Here is a 17,048-nt window from a genome sequence, read left to right as displayed (position 1 = left end):
GTAGCGATGAGACAAGCTAGTAGCTACTACAACAATTGGATACCACGAATTTGGGGAGAAAAAGGGGTCAAAAAAAGAAAAAAGAAATGAACAGTAAGAACTGCTAGAGTCCCTCTGGTTTGATGATTAATTGAACAAATGTATGGTTCAATGTAGGCCGTCATTGTAAATAGGAATTTTGTCTTTAATTTTCTTGTTAAATAAATAAAATAAATACACAAAAGAGGTGGCAAACAAGTCGGGCTGCTCAGCTGATTGGTTAACATACTGTCCATTTAGAGATGTTGTGACTGAACTCAACAAAAATAACAATAAATGATATTACCAAACCGTGATAAATTACAAACAATAAAAAAAATACTTTGGAGTACCTATCATAGGCAGAAAACATAATCTCCATCGTTCATTGGAGTTGATGGGTCATTTATAACAAAACGTTGTGATATTGCCAATCATTTCAGTTACTATTTCACTTCTAAAGTGGAACAACTCACAAGTGAAATGACAACATTGAACAGTGAAGCATCATATGTTTTTGTATAAAAGTTCAAATAATGAAAGAGAAGGATTGCTGTTTTTAATTTGGTCAAGTTAGCGTGGGAGAGGTGTAAAACTAGGGTGTAAAACTATTATCCATCAATATTGATAGACAACCTTGATGGGAACCTACACAGAACGGTAACTAGACCGTATTACCACCAGGTATAGACAACCTAGAAGGAAAAGTATTGAGAATGGTAGCAGACTGTATTACTACCAGGTATAGACAACCATAATGGGGCGGCAGTGTAGCCTAGTGGTTAGAGCATTGGACTAGTAACCGAAAGGTTGCAAGTTCAAATCCCCGAGCTGACAAGGTACAAAATCTGTCGTTCTGCCCCTGAACAGGCAGTTAACCCACTGTTCCTAGGCCACATTGAAAATAAGAATTTGTTCTTAACTGACTTGCCTGGTTAAATAAAGGTAAAATAAAATAAAAATGGGAACCTATGCAGAACGGTAACAGACTGTATTGTCACCAGGTATAGACAACCTTGATGGGAACCTATGCAGAATGGTAACAGACTGTATTACCACCAGGTATAGACAACCTTGATGGGAACCTATGCAGAACGGTAACAGACTGTATTGTCACCAGGTATAGACAACCTTGATGGGAACCTATGCAGAACGGTAACAGACTGTATTACCACCAGGTATAGACAACCTTGATGGGAACCTATGCAGAACGGTAACAGACTATGCAGAACGGTAACAGGTATAGACAACCTTGATGGGAACCTATGCAGAATGGTAACAGACTGTATTGTCACCAGGTATAGACAACCTTGATGGGAACCTATGCAGAACGGTAACCTATTGTCACCAGGTATAGACAACCTTGATGGGAACCTATGCAGAACGGTAACTAGACCGTATTACCACCAGGTATAGACAACCTTGATGGGAACCTATGCAGAACGGTAACTAGACCGTATTACCACCAGGTATAGACAACCTTGATGGGAACCTATGCAGAACGGTAACAGACTGTATTACCACCAGGTATAGACAACCTTGATGGGAACCTATGCAGAACGGTAACAGACTGTATTACCACCAGGTATAGACAACCTTGATGGGAACCTATGCAGAACGGTAACAGACTGTATTACCACCAGGTATAGACAACCTTGATGGGAACCTATGCAGAACGGTAACAGACTGTATTACCACCAGGTATAGACAACCTTGATGGGAACCTATGCAGACCGGTAACAGACTGTATTACCACCAGGTATAGACAACCTTGATGGGAACCTATGCAGACCGGTAACAGACTGTATTACCACCAGGTATAGACAACCTTGATGGGAACCTATGCAGAACGGTAACAGACTGTATTACCACCAGGTATAGACAACCTTGATGGGAACCTATGCAGAACGGTAACAGACTGTATTACCACCAGGTATAGACAACCTTGATGGGAACCTATGCAGAACGGTAACAGACTGTATTACCACCAGGTATAGACAACCTTGATGGGAACCTATGCAGAACGGTAACAGACTGTATTACCACCAGGTATAGACAACCTTGATGGGAACCTATGCAGAATGGTAACAGACTGTCACCCCTATCTGTTATATCTTTAACCAAAGCCTAAAGGAGTGTGTGTCCACAGATGTAGAAGGAAGCTAAAGTCATTCCACTTCCTAAAAATAGGCCTTAACAGTTGTCCAATCAGTTTGCTGCCTGTTCTTCATAAACTGATAGAGATCATTTTTTGTTTGACGATATGCAATTCTATTTTTTCAGAAAACAAGTTAACTACTGACTTTCAGCATGCATATAGAGAAGGGCACTCAACTTGTACTGCACTGACTCAGATGACTGATGACTGGTTAAAATGAAATGGATAATAAGATGATAGTTTCTGTGCAGCCTTTGATGTTATTGATCATAAATTATTATTGAAGAAACTCACTTGCTGTGGCTATACATCACCCGCCACCACATGGTTGCAGAGAGCTATTTATCCAATAGAATCCAGAGAGTGTTCTTCAATGGAAACTTCTTTAACATCAGATATGTACAGTGCGGTATCCCTCAAGGCAGTTCCATTGGACCGTTACTTTTCTCAAATTTTTTAAATAAATGATGACACAAAGCTCGAATTACTATGTATGATTCCATGCTCCACACGTCAGCACCCAAAGCCAGTGACCTCACTGACATTCTAAATAAGGAGGTACAGTCAGTAGTAAACTGGTCTTAAATACATCTAAAACTAAAAGCATTGTATTTGGTTCAAAAACAAAAACTCATAAGACCTCCTGAACCTCAACTGCAGTTGTGTATAAAGGTTGTGAGCATTGAGCAAGTTAAGGAAGCTAAACTCATAGGAGTAACAGTGGTCTAAACATACAAATACAACACATTTGACATTGTTTTAAACATGTTTGCTACTGACTAAATAACACACAGTAACATCTGTAACATTCTGACATGAAAAAATACATTAGAAATCACATTTATACCTAAAAGGAAGATATATGGTAATAAATGACATGGGGATATAGCTATGGCTTCACATCACTTTAAGTCACTAATGAGTGAGCTGGGAAGCCCTGAGCACCCCCAATAGGAATTCTTATGTACAACCAATCAAAAGTCCGATCAGACATCAATAGAGCAGATGGTATTATCAACATTTAGATAAATGAAAAGCATATTTACTTATTGGTACACATTATGATTATGTTTTTATTATTTAATTAGAATTAAAATTGCCTTAATAATATCACACATGAGAAATGTCTGATTCCATTTCAAGCAATCCAAATTTCAATCAACTTTATTTTTTAAAGCCCTTCTTACGTCAGCTGATATCTCAAAGTGCTGTAGGGCAACCCCAGCCTAAAACCCCCAAAGAGCAAGCAATGCAGGTGTAGAAGCACGGTGGCTTGAAGAAAAAAAACTCCCTAGAAAGGCTGGAACCTTGGAAGAAATCTAGAGAGGAACCAGGCTCTGAGGGGTGGCCAGTCCTCTTCTGGCTGTGCCGGGTGGAGATTATAACCATTCCATTCTCCTTCCTGGCTATAATTTACTATATACAGGTCCCTCTCAAATGCCAGCTGGACAAGCTGGGATTTTCGTTGATGTGACATGCTCTGTGTTCAGAGTCTGTGTTCACTGAACACGTACTTCAGGGTGGAGAAGGGATTTTCACACATTGCTGTAGAGGCCTCAAAGATGTTCATCATGTTTCAGTGCCAACAGCTGCTGACAAAGGCACCGCCGTATCTTTGAAGAACACTGAGTGGGGTCCATTCGTTGTTGCTGACTGTTGTTGGCAAATTTTCATTGTGCAAGAATGTGCGAGTCACAATGAACTCTGCTTCCACTGGTTTAGTTCTGGTTAGCTCCAACAGGTCGTCAGGTGCTAGCGGCTGGGGTAACGGAGGTCTTGTTGTGATGTTACCCTCTTGCTGCTGGCGCTATGCCCTGGCTCTTCTCCATCTTGTTGGTCAGCAGGTGGTGTTGGTTAGGGTTAGGGTTGGGCAGGTATTACAATTACTGCTAGGGTCCTCAGCCTCGGTGGTCAGGCCTGTGGTCAGGCCTGTAGGCGGGTCGGTGAGCTTGGTATCGTTCTCGACATGGTGTTCCTCAGTTTTTGCTCTTGGCAGTGCCCAGCCATTTCTCGGTTATCCATGCTGACCAAAGCTTAGCCAACTAGCTATAATTATTCAGCGTGCCGCTTTCAAAACATATTGAAGCTAGTAGCTACTAGCTAGCCTATTGTTAGCTGTAGCTGTCTGAAAAAGTGATCACCTTTTCCCCTTTCTGTGAGAAACCCCCCCTGGGATCCAATGAGCTTCATAAACAAGATAATGAAGGCGGTACCTTATGACATTGCATGGCTAGGTGCCCAATCAGAATGCATTTTAGGATTTTAAGTACTAAATATTACATTATTACATCCCCCTACCTCACCGCTCCTTAGATTATGAGTTCTCACCTGGCACATAACATCTCTGTCCTGGTCTGCTCTACTGACGGGACCGCCAGCGCTACATTGGCAGAACCAGACAGGGTTATTCACATTCCATTTGTTATGTTTATGGGAAACAAAACTGGGGGAGGGGGGGGGGCACAAATACAAATTCTATCTGGGGAATCCATGCCACCCCCTAGAGCCCCAGACTCAGACTAATGAACCAAAGAACACAGGTTGAAAAGGAGTTTGATAGATACTGTCTGGTGTGTAAAGGTGGGGAAAAAACATTTGATTTAATGTAGTTTTAATGAAATCACATCTAAATAACATTTATTCAACCACTGTGTGCCCAGTGGGAAGAGTGAACTCTTGTATTTTTGAGGTTCGTTGCATGACTGTCTGTTTATGTCACAAGAGAGCTCTTTTGGCACCTTTTGGGTGTAGTGAATTGCAATAGAGTCAGTGTTACTGAGGTGAAGTTGAATTGAAGCCTTAGTGGAAGGAAACTCCATCAGTGTTACTGAGGTGAAGGATTAAGTTGAAGCCTTAGTGGAAGGAAACTCCATCAGTATTACTGAGGTGAAGGATTAAGTTGAAGCCTTAGTGGCAGGAAACTCCATCAGTGTTTCTGAGGTGAAGGATTAAGTTGAAGCCTTAGTGGAAGGAAACTCCATCAGTGTTACTGAGGTGAAGGATTAAGTTGAAGCCTTAGTGGAAGGAAACTCCATCAGTGTTACTGAGGTGAAGGATTGAAGTTGAAGCCTTAGTGGAAGGAAACTCCATCAGTGTTACTGAGGTGAAGGATTAAGTTGAAGCCTTAGTGGAAGGAAACTCCATCAGTGTTACTGAGGTGTTAATTAAGTTGAATTGAAGCCTTAGTGGAAGGAAACTCCATCAGGGTTACTGAGGTGAAGGATTAAGTTGAAGCCTTAGTGGAAGGAAACTCCATCAGTGTTACTGAGGTGAAGGATTAAGTTGAAGCCTTAGTGGAAGGAAACTCCATCAGTGTTACTGAGGTGAAGGATTAAGTTGAATTGAAGCCTTAGTGGAAGGAAACTCCATCAGTGTTACTGAGGTTAAGTTGAATTGAAGCCTTAGTGGAAGGAAACTCCATCAGTGTTACTGAGGTTAAGGGTTGAATTGAAGCCTTAGTGGAAGGAAACTCCATCAGTGTTACTGAGGTGAAGGGTTATTGAATTGAAGCCTTAGTGGAAGGAAACTCCATCAGTGTTACTGAGGTTAAGGATTGAATTGAAGCCTTAGTGGAAGGAAACTCCATCAGTGTTACTGAGGTGAAGGATTAAGTTGAAGCCTTAGTGGAAGGAAACTCCATCAGTGTTACTGAGGTGAAGGATTAAGTTGAAGCCTTAGTGGAAGGAAACTCCATCAGTGTTACTGAGGTGAAGGATTAAGTTGAAGCCTTAGTGGAAGGAAACTCCATCAGTGTTACTGAGGTGAAGGATTAAGTTGAAGCCTTAGTGGAAGGAAACTCCATCAGTGTTACTGAGGTGAAGGATTAAGTTGAAGCCTTAGTGGAAGGAAACTCCATCAGTGTTACTGAGGTGAAGGATTAAGTTGAAGCCTTAGTGGAAGGAAACTCCATCAGTGTTACATTGGTGAGAGTAAAAACTACCTACCCCCCGTTACTGAGGTGAAGGATTAAGTTGAAGCCTTAGTGGAAGGAAACTCCATCAGTGTTACTGAGGTGAAGGATTAAGTTGAAGCCTTAGTGGAAGGAAACTCCATCAGTGTTACTGAGGTGAAGGATTAAGTTGAAGCCTTAGTGGAAGGAAACTCCATCAGTGTTACTGAGGTGAAGGATTAAGTTGAAGCCTTAGTGGAAGGAAACTCCATCAGTGTTACTGAGGTGAAGGATTAAGTTGAAGCCTTAGTGGAAGGAAACTCCATCAGTGTTACTGAGGTGAAGGATTAAGTTGAAGCCTTAGTGGAAGGAAACTCCATCAGTGTTACTGAGGTGAAGGATTAAGTTGAAGCCTTAGTGGAAGGAAACTCCATCAGTGTTACTGAGGTGAAGGGTTAAGTTGAAGCCTTAGTGGAAGGAAACTCCATCAGTGTTACTGAGGTGAAGGATTAAGTTGAAGCCTTAGTGGAAGGAAACTCCATCAGGGTTACTGATTCATTCCAACCAATCAGGGCTCTTGGACACACTCCGGGGCTCTGCTCCTGCACACTTTAAGTGTGAGCGTGTTTTTGCCATCTAGAGAAAATAAGTGTTTGATGCTGATGGACCATTCGCATGCTGTTTCCTTACTAAAGTGTTGTGTGTGTAATATCAAACCCTTCCATGGAAGCAGCTGTGTGTGTCAAATGGCCACAGCTCTGAAAGAACGCTCTTCCTAGCAGCTTTCCAGACAACTCCTGTCAGGACCCGGTTACTCCCGGGTCTCCGGAGTGAGAAACTTTCACTTAACCAACTGAGCCACAAATAGTCAGCAGAACCCAGAAGATGAGGCAGACAAAGCAGTACTTGAGACGGTGTATTTAATAAAGTAAAAAGTGAAGTCCTTCAGGAAAACATGTAACTCCACAACCTCAAAACTAAGAACAAGGTAATCCACAAGGTAATCCTCCAAGACAAAAGGTAAATCCACAAGGTGGTAGGTAAAGCATAAAAAGCCTCAAAAGATACTCAAAAATAAATAAACAAGAACAAAAAACAGAATTCCATGGAAACAAGAGTACAGAATACTAGGGCTGGGTGCTAACATACAAACACAGAGCAAAGAACTGAGGGAAACTAAGGGTTTAAATACTCAGGGGAAAGAGGCACAGGTGCAAATAATAATGGGGATCAAGGGAAAGCAAAAGGTCAAAAAGCACAATGGGGGCATCTAGTGACCAAAACCGGGAACTTTCCAAATCCTGACAACTTCCTTGTAGAATCTGGCAGTGAAGAGGATGATGATACCCCTTGGTCTTGAATCGTTTTGCTGTTTCTTCTTGCCGAGGCAATGTACAATGTCAATGGTATCAGCAGCTTTGTTTTTCTCTTCAAGCATAATTTATTGGGAGATGAGGATAGCCTCGAACCACACATCCTCATTCTCCCCCTCGTGCACAACACAGAGTCTTAGGATCCATCTTGTGTTCCAGATCAGTGAGATGTTTATGGTCCCACCCCTTTTCAACACTATTTTCAACTTTAGGCACTCTAATTTTCACATCCTCGATTTTACCTACATGCAAACTCCAGTCTTTTTCCTTCGATTACCATGGTGTTTGCGCCGACCATTTTCTCAATGGCGTTGATGAGTAAGGAGAGGGGAGCCACGAAGTGCATGTTGTTGTTTTTTGGAAACTGGAAGTTTGCACGGAGTAACCGGTAAAGAGGGGAATTCATCATCTTCAACAGTTGTCGAAAGTGTGAGATTTTATGCATATAGGGCGAAGGCAGTTGTCTTTAATAAGCACGTTCCTCTCTTGTTGCTTAGAAATAGAACAGCCTTTCTCTTTCTGTCACGACTTCGCGGAAATAAATTATCCATTTATCATTCCAGTCACAGGGAAGTTCTTCATGTATTCATCAGATAAAACCAATGATAGGAATGACTAGAAACTACTTAAAAAAATATATAAATCCATTTATCAAATTATGGTGCGCAGCCATCTTGGCCCATTCCAGCTATAAACAGCGTCTCTTCGAGTGTATGAACTCGCACAGACTAGATCCATATTTTAGTGTATTCTTTTACTCATTTCACCTTTATTTAACCAGGTGAACTTGAGAAATAATGCATTGTGGGACGATATCCGGAAATAAGTTAATAAATGTGTAATAACGCAAAAATAACAGTTTGTACGTATAGTTAACCAGATCGTGACTACAATGAATTTACTACATCTTTAACCACACTGTGTTGTTACATTGGTGAGTAAAAACTCATGATTCCTACCCCCGACTTCTTTGATTCAGGGTTAAATGCGGTAAACATATTTCAGTTGTACTTGTAACTTGTCTGAAAATTAAATATTCATTTTACTCAACTGCGTTACCCACTCCAGTCAGCAGATGGCGGTCTGAGACTTTAAGGCGATGATGCTGGTGTGACGTGTAATCTAGTGGACGGAACGATTCTTTCAACAGCAGCAACAGTTAGTCAGACACCTCGGTAGCTTGCTCGACAAAATAGACGAACCAATAAAGCTCTTTAGGCGTTTTGTGGTATATCAGCCACTGTGTTGTAAACACATTTCTGTCGTCTATCGTTAGTTATACGATTTACTGTCACATTTACGTTGTTATTAGTCAGATTAGCTTGTTAAGCACTAGCCTAGCTAGCTAACATTTCCGACCATGAGTTCACTGAAGCTACTCTCCTCCAGCTAAAGAAGAAGAGGTCTGCTGGACGGAGAAAGAAACGCTCGTGAAAGAGGAGGAGAGGATGGTGAGGCTGTTACCGTGAAAGAAGAAGAGAAAGACATTACAGTGAAAGAAGAGGAAGACGAGTTCAGAGTGAAAGAGGAGGAGGATTTTACAGTAGAAGAGGAGGAAGAGGGAGAGGATGCAGTTTTTGGAGTTAAAGAGGAGGATGGGGGAGATGGCTGTCACATTGAAAAAGGAGGAGGAAGAAGAGGAGGAAACTGGATATCTGGGTCCCGGTTTCCCAAATGCAACTTAAGGCATCCAATGGTTCTAACGATGAACGGGCCCTGATTAACACTAGTAAGTACTGTCTTAAATACAGAGGCACAAACTCTGCAGTTGTTGAACTGATGTGTGGTGTTAAAGGGGAATCTGTAGTTTCTACATCCATGTTTGGACTTTTAAATTATTTATTTATAGCCATTGATTCTTAAAGAATATAACACATGCCTCATGAGCTTAGTTCAACTGTTGTACCCCATCAGATCCCCAAATAAGCTTTTTTACTCCAATGTTTACAAACAATGTAAACAACACTATATATCCTCAACATGGTTAAAACTATAATGTTGATATCTTGGATGGTCAGTCCTTGCATCCATAGGTCTGTCTATGAATTTGAGCGACTGTCAAGTCAACACCTTATAATGTCTGAACATCGTGACGAGGTCACTAGGTTGCTATAAAAGCTTTTGTCTATGAATTTGAGACTACTTACATTTCCCATCCCTCATCTTATTACCAATACAGTGGCAGCTTTGTTATTGTTTCAACTGCAGATTGATTGATGTGGGATTTAATCAGCAACAAAATGCCCTGAAACTTGGTCGGTTGAAAACATGTTTTATGTGTTTTATTTAACCTTTTACCTTCAGATCTTGTTGGGCTTCTGTGTGTCCACATGTACGTGTTGGTGAGAGACGTACCTTTCTACAGAGGGATCATATTATTGTGTAGCTAAAAACTGTTCAGATGTTTTATGTGTTTTATTTAACCTTTTACCTTCAGATCTTGTTGGGCTTCTGTGTGTCCACATGTACGTCATATTGTTGTGTAGTGTTCAGATGTTTTATGTGTTTTATTTAACCTTTCTACAGATCTTGGGATCATATTGTTGTGTTTTATTTAACGCTAAAAAAAACTGTTCAGATGTTTTATGTGTTTTATTTAACCTTTTACCTTCAGATCTTGTTGGGCTTCTGTGTGTCCACATGTACGTGTTGGTGAGAGACGTACCTTTCTACAGAGGGATCATATTGTTGTGTCGCTAAAAACTGTTCAGATGTTTTTTATGAAAAGACTGATTTTCAGGATGTCTCATGGTCTGACAAACCCTGATGTTTCTCTATCTCTATCACTTTTCACCGCAGTTTAAACAGACAGATTTCTTTATATATTTATTTAAAAACCTGTCAGTTAAGAACTTTTCTTAGATTTACAATGCACTCATAAACGCCCCATTGGGCCAGTTTACTTCCCTGTTCTGTGAGCATTTCTCCTTTGCAAAGATAATCCATCCAGGTGTGGCTTATCAAAAAGCTGATTAAACAACATGATCCTTACACAGGTGCACCTTGTGCTGGGGATAATAAATGGCCACACAAAAATATGTCTGAAGTTTTGAAGGAGCATACAATTGGCATGCTGACTACAGGAATGTCCACCTGTGCTGTTGCCAGATAATTGAATCTTAATTTCTCTACCATAAGCCGCCTTCAAGACACACATAGCCAGACAGCATCGGCATAATTTATCGTTCAGCTTTGTCTCCTAAACTATGTTCTTTTCTCAAACTCAGAACCATAAACAAAATCCTCCATATTAACAGGCATATATCAAATCCATCTCTGACAAGATCACAGAGACACACTGACTGGCACACAGACATTGTGGAGCCAAGAGATACACGCTTGACCTCTCCCTCTCTCCGGCCCAAATAACTTAGTCTTGACAGAGAACAGATACTGCAACCCTGCCACAGTATTATACAAACACATTCTGATGAGAAGTAACTTACAAACATATGATGAATATAAAACATCTTACCTATGTTACCTACTAATCCTGATTATTCCCCAACAGCTCCACGCAGAGCTTATTATATCAATTGTTGCATGTTGCATTTACAGTTTATAGTTTCTGTTCAGTATAAAATCTTCACTCACCTTTTTTGCTCCACGCAGAGCTTATTATATCATTATATTCATAACTTGCAGTTTCCTCATTAGCAGGGAGGGGCCTATATTGTTGACTAAAAGTCTGCTTAGGGTTTCAGCAACTGTAATAACTTATGAATGCTAACGCTCCTTGACAAGCTAGTAGCAAAGCTAGCCAAAGAGCATTTTACAGGTTGAAGTTGAAGTGTTTTTTTTTTTAAGTATAAATCAGTTGATTTGAGACGATGGCAAAAAAATGTTGCTCCATGCAGATTTACTTCATCCTTAACTAGGTTTCTGTATTGGCAGGGACGACTTTCTGCAAGCAAATTGCGTGCACATCGCCCCCTTGTGCGGCAATTTTAGCAAACACAGAAAGGTGCCTATATTCTAGCCTAGAATCATCAATTTTACTACAAAAGTGAAAAAATAAGACTAAATACGACTGTTGTTGATCACTGACTCATATTAAGCCAATTGTCAAATAAGTTCATAAAAGCTTTCAAACATTCATTAAGAACGTAAATTGTTGTTCAACATCATGGGCATCAATTTTTTTGCTAAAAGAAACAGTTGACTTGTGAGCCTTTAATCATCTGTCTGACTTTGTCGTTCACACAGGAGAGATACGGGACTATCGTAGATCCTCTGGGGAGCCTCAACAACATCACGAAGCTGACGAGGCAGAGAAGAGTCTCTCCACATCAGAACATCTCAATAAACACCAGCGGAAACCCACAGGGAAGAAACTTCACCGCTGCTCTGACTGTGGGAAGAGTTACTCAAGATCAGATTCACTACAACTTCACCTGAGAATTCACACAGGAGAGAATTCTCACTGCTGCTCTGACTGTGGGAAGAGATTCACCTCTTCAGCATACCTTAAAAAACATTTGAGAATCCACACAGGAGAGAAACCTTACAGCTGTGATCAATGTGGGAAGAGTTTTACACGTACAAGTAATCTGAAAACACACCAGAGAACACACACCGCAGAGAAACCCTATAGCTGTGATCAATGTGGGAAGAGTTTTTCTTCGTCTAGCCATCTGACTACACACCAGAGAACACACACAGGAGAGAAACCTCACCACTGCTTTGACTGTGGAAAGAGTTACTCAAGATCAGATTCACTGAAAGTGCACCAGAGAATTCACACTGGAGAGAAATCTTATAGCTGTTTTCAATGTGGGAAGAGTTGTAATAACACGAACAGCCTGAAAACACACCAGAGAATTCACACTGGAGAAAAACCTTATAATTGTGATCAGTGTGGGAAGAGTTTTAATGATACAAGCAAGAAAACACACCAGAGAATTCACACTGGAGAAAACCTTACTGCTCTGACTGTGGGAAGACCTTTTCAAAATCATCTACATTGCAATCACACCAGAAATTCACACTGGAGAGAAACCTTATAGCTGCTCTGACTGTGGGAAGACCTTTTCAAAATTATATACATTACAATCACACCAGAGAATACACACAGGAGAGAAACCTTACAGCTGTGATCAATGTGCAAAGAGTTTTGTTACATCTAGCCATCTGACTATACACCAGAGAACACACACAGGAGAGAAGCCTTATATCTGTGATCAATGTGGGAAGAGATACTCTGGTAAAAGAGCTCTGATTAAACATCAGAAAATACATGAAGGAGTTGTTTCATGATATCAATGAAATTATGTCACAATGTAGAATGTTTTAACATTGTAGTAGGAGAATTCTAATGATGTCACAATGTAGAACCCTAAACGTTTGTCCCCTGTTCTATTGATTTCAGCATGATATGGATATTATCCTCAGCAGGGGAAAAATCCAGGTTCTGAAAGAGTCCTATTTATGTGATTTAACAAAACAAAAGTGTTGCATTAGCGACCCACTTGAATGAAAATGCAACAATTCAAAATGTAGCTAGCTGTCTACAAATTGTCCTCTAACCAGTGATGTACACATTATTCCCAGATTCCATGTGGTTTTTGAGCTGTTAGTTTTAACAGGACGTGCAACCTCTTCTCCCCCCTCTCGTGCAATTTATTTCCAAGTGATATCAATATGAGTGATGACGAATAAGTGTTGCATTTCTCTTCGTTTTAGGGACCACTAAATGTAAATGCATCACTCCAACATGTAGCTGACTGTCTTCTGCAGGTTGTCGTCTAACCAGTGAGGTAAAAGATATCTCCCATTTCCATTTTTAGTTGCGTTAGTTTCAACAGCAAGAAACAATCTGATTTCCCCCTGATCTATATCAGTGATTTATTGTTAATTGACAAAACAAGTGTTTTTGGTGTTTGTGCAGTTAATAAGGTGTTTAAAAAATTACAAGTAATATGTTTTTGTTGATAAAACGTTAAAACTGTTTTGACATGGGGCACCTACCCACCTAGTGTCATTGAAAAGAAGACAATGCCCGACGTCCAATCTACGTTCGGTTTTGGTTGAACGTTGAGAAAAAATGTATTTTTCATATCGTTTCAATGACTCCACTGGATCAACCTAATTTTAACATTCTTGAGGTTTATGAACAATTTGATTATCAATAATACATCACTCCTAGTATTTACACTCCTAGTATTTATTATCAATCATACATCACTCCTAGTATTTACACACACTCCTAGTATTGATTATCAATAATACATCACTCCTAGTATTGATTATCAATAATACATCACTCCTAGTATTTACACACACCATATATTGATTATCAATAATACATCACTCCTAGTATTTACACTCCTAGTATTTATTATCAATCATACATCACTCCTAGTATTTACACTCCTAGTATTGATTATCAATAATACATCACTCCTAGTATTGATTATCAATAATACATCACTCCTAGTATTGATTATCAATAATACATCACTCCTAGTATTGATTATCAATAATACATCACTCCTAGTATTTACACACACAGTATTGATTATCAATCATACATCACTCCTAGTATTTATTATCAATCATACATCACTCCTAGTATTTATTAACAATCATACATCACTCCTAGTATTTACACACACAGTATTTCTTGACAACATTCAATTGCTAATTGTCTTTATTAATTATTGCCAAAACATATTACCAAAGGGATGTACATTCGGTTTTGATATTTCATAATACAAAAAATGTAATGTAACATTTAGTAATCATAATTATTTATGTAACTAACTTACAATTTATTTTTGTATAATTATATTGTTTACTAACAATGTCGTATAATCAAGCTTATAGTTTGTGCCAGGAGTCATTACATCCTATTCTTACTATTTTAATCAATGGTCTTTCTTAGAATGATCATTCGTCTTTCATTGTTTTGTTATTCTTTGTTTGTTGTGTAGTAAATATTTCAGTTTTTATTTTCATTGCTTTATTCTTTTCCTGTGAAGCGCATTGCGTTGAATCCATGTCTGAAATGTTCTGTATAAATACAGTTTGATTTGATTTGAAGTTTGAAGAAGTTACAGGTCTGTGAGAGCCAGAAATCTTGCTTGTTTGTCGGTGACCAAATAGTTATTTTCCACCATAATTTGCAAATAAATTCATTAAAAATCCTACAATGTGATTTTCTGTATTTTTTTTCTCATTTTGTCTGTCATAGTTTAAGTGTACCTATGATGAAAATTACAGGCCTCTCTCATCTTTTTAAGTGGGAGAACTTGCACAATTGGTGGCTGACTAAATACTTTTTTTGCCCCACTGTATGTCCTGTCTAGGTCGGTGATAGGGTAGAATATTGAATCAGAGGTGATATATATGTCCTGTCTAGATCGGTGATAGGGTAGAATATTGAATCAGAGGTGATATGATATATGTCCTGTCTAGGTCGGTGATAGGGTAGAATATTGATTCAGAGGTGATATACAGTGCCTTGCGAAAGTATTTGGCCCCCTTGAACTTTGCGACCTTTTGCCACATTTCAGGCTTCAAACATAAAGATATATTTATGAATATAAATTGCATATTATTGAAAAAAAAACATAAATGTACTGTGTAACATGTGCTATTACTGTCATCTGATGAAGATTTTCAAAAGGTTAGTGAATTATTTTTCTTTTAATCCTGCGTTTGTGATTGTGCTAATTTGCATAGCCATGTGGCTACATATTGTATGTTTCCCTAGTGGTGGTTTAACATAAATATGTGCTATGTTTTCGCTGTAAAACATTTTAAAATTCTGACATGCTGGGTAGATGAACAAGGTGTTTATCTTTCATTTAAGCTATTGGACTTGTTAATGTATGGAGGTTAAATATTTTTAAGAATATTTTTGCTTTCCCTGCACCACCGTTGTGGGCTGAAGGGGGGGGGGATGTTCCTAGTTGGGAACCCGTAGCCCCATCAGGTTTTAAGCCAATTGTCAAATAAGTTCATAAAAGCTTTCAAACATTCATTAAGAACGTAAATTGTTGTTCAACATCATGGGCATCACAATTTTTTTGCTAAAAGAAACAGTTGACTTCTACTGTTGTGAGCCTTTAATCATCTGTCTGACTTTGTCGTTCACACAGGAGAGATACGGGACTATCGTAGATCCTCTGGGGAGCCTCAACAACATCACAAAGCTGACGAGGCAGAGAAGAGTCTCTCCACATCAGAACATCTCAATAAACACCAGCGGAAACCCACAGGAAGAAACTTCACCGCTGCTCTGACTGTGGGAAGAGTTACTCAAGATCAGATTCACTACAACTTCACCTGAGAATTCACACAGGAGAGAATTCTCACTGCTGCTCTGACTGTGGGAAGAGATTCACCTCTTCAGCAGACCTTAAAAAACATTTGAGAATCCACACAGGAGAGAAACCTTACAGCTGTGATCAATGTGGGAAGAGTTTTTCTTCGTCTAGCCATCTGACTACACACCAGAGAACACACACAGGAGAGAAACCTCACCACTGCTTTGACTGTGGAAAGAGTTACTCAAGATCAGATTCACTGAAAGTGCACCAGAGAATTCACACTGGAGAGAAACCTTATAGCTGTTTTCAATGTGGGAAGAGTTGTAATAACACGAACAGCCTGAAAACACACCAGAGAATTCACACTGGAGAAAAACCTTATAATTGTGATCAGTGTGGGAAGAGTTTTAATGATACAAGCAGCCTGAAAACACACCAGAGAATTCACACTGGAGATAAACCTTATAGCTGCTCTGACTGTGGGAAGACCTTTTCAAAATCATCTACATTGCAATCACACCAGAGAATTCACACTGGAGAGAAACCTTATAGCTGCTCTGACTGTGGGAAGACCTTTTCAAAATTATATACATTACAATCACACCAGAGAATACACACAGGAGAGAAACCTTACAGCTGTGATCAATGTGCAAAGAGTTTTGTTACATCTAGCCATCTGACTATACACCAGAGAACACACACAGGAGAGAAGCCTTATATCTGTGATCAATGTGGGAAGAGATACTCTGGTAAAAGAGCTCTGATTAAACATCAGAAAATACATGAAGGAGTTGTTTCATGATATCAATGAAATTATGTCACAATGTAGAATGTTTTAACATTGTAGTAGGAGAATTCTAATGATGTCACAATGTAGAATGTTTTAACATTGTAGTAGGAGAATTCTAAAGATGTCACAACCCACTTGAATGAAAATGCAACAATTCAAAATGTAGCTAGCTGTCTACAAATTGTCCTCTAACCAGTTATGTACACATTATTCCCAGATTCCGTGTGGTTTTTGAGCTGTTAGTTTTAACAGGACGTGCAACCTCATCTCCCCCTCTCGTGCAATTTATTTCCAAGTGATATCAATATGAGTGATGACGAATAAGTGTTGCATTTCTCTTCGTTTTAGGGACCACTAAATGTAAATGCATCACTCCAACATGTAGCTGACTGTCTTTTGCAGGTTGTCGTCTAACCAGTGAGGTAAAAGATATCTCTCATTTCCATTTTTAGTTGCGTTAGTTTCAACAGCAAGAAACAGTCTGATTTCCCCCTAATCTATATCAGTGATTTATTGTTAAATGACAAAACAAGTGATTTTGGTGTTT

General features: G+C 39.4%; 1 pseudogene; it reads left to right on the top strand.

The window, feature by feature from the left end:
* Positions 1-9,085: 9,085 nt before the first annotated feature.
* Positions 9,086-16,575, top strand: LOC135530784 (zinc finger protein 658B-like; annotated as a pseudogene).
* The last annotated feature ends 473 nt before the right edge of the window (positions 16,576-17,048 follow it).

Source organism: Oncorhynchus masou, chromosome 5, assembly GCF_036934945.1.
Source record: "Oncorhynchus masou masou isolate Uvic2021 chromosome 5, UVic_Omas_1.1, whole genome shotgun sequence".
NCBI classification, from domain to species: domain Eukaryota; kingdom Metazoa; phylum Chordata; class Actinopteri; order Salmoniformes; family Salmonidae; genus Oncorhynchus; species Oncorhynchus masou.
The sequence above is the reverse complement of the archived record's forward strand: the minus strand, read 5'-3'. Positions and strand labels throughout refer to the sequence as shown.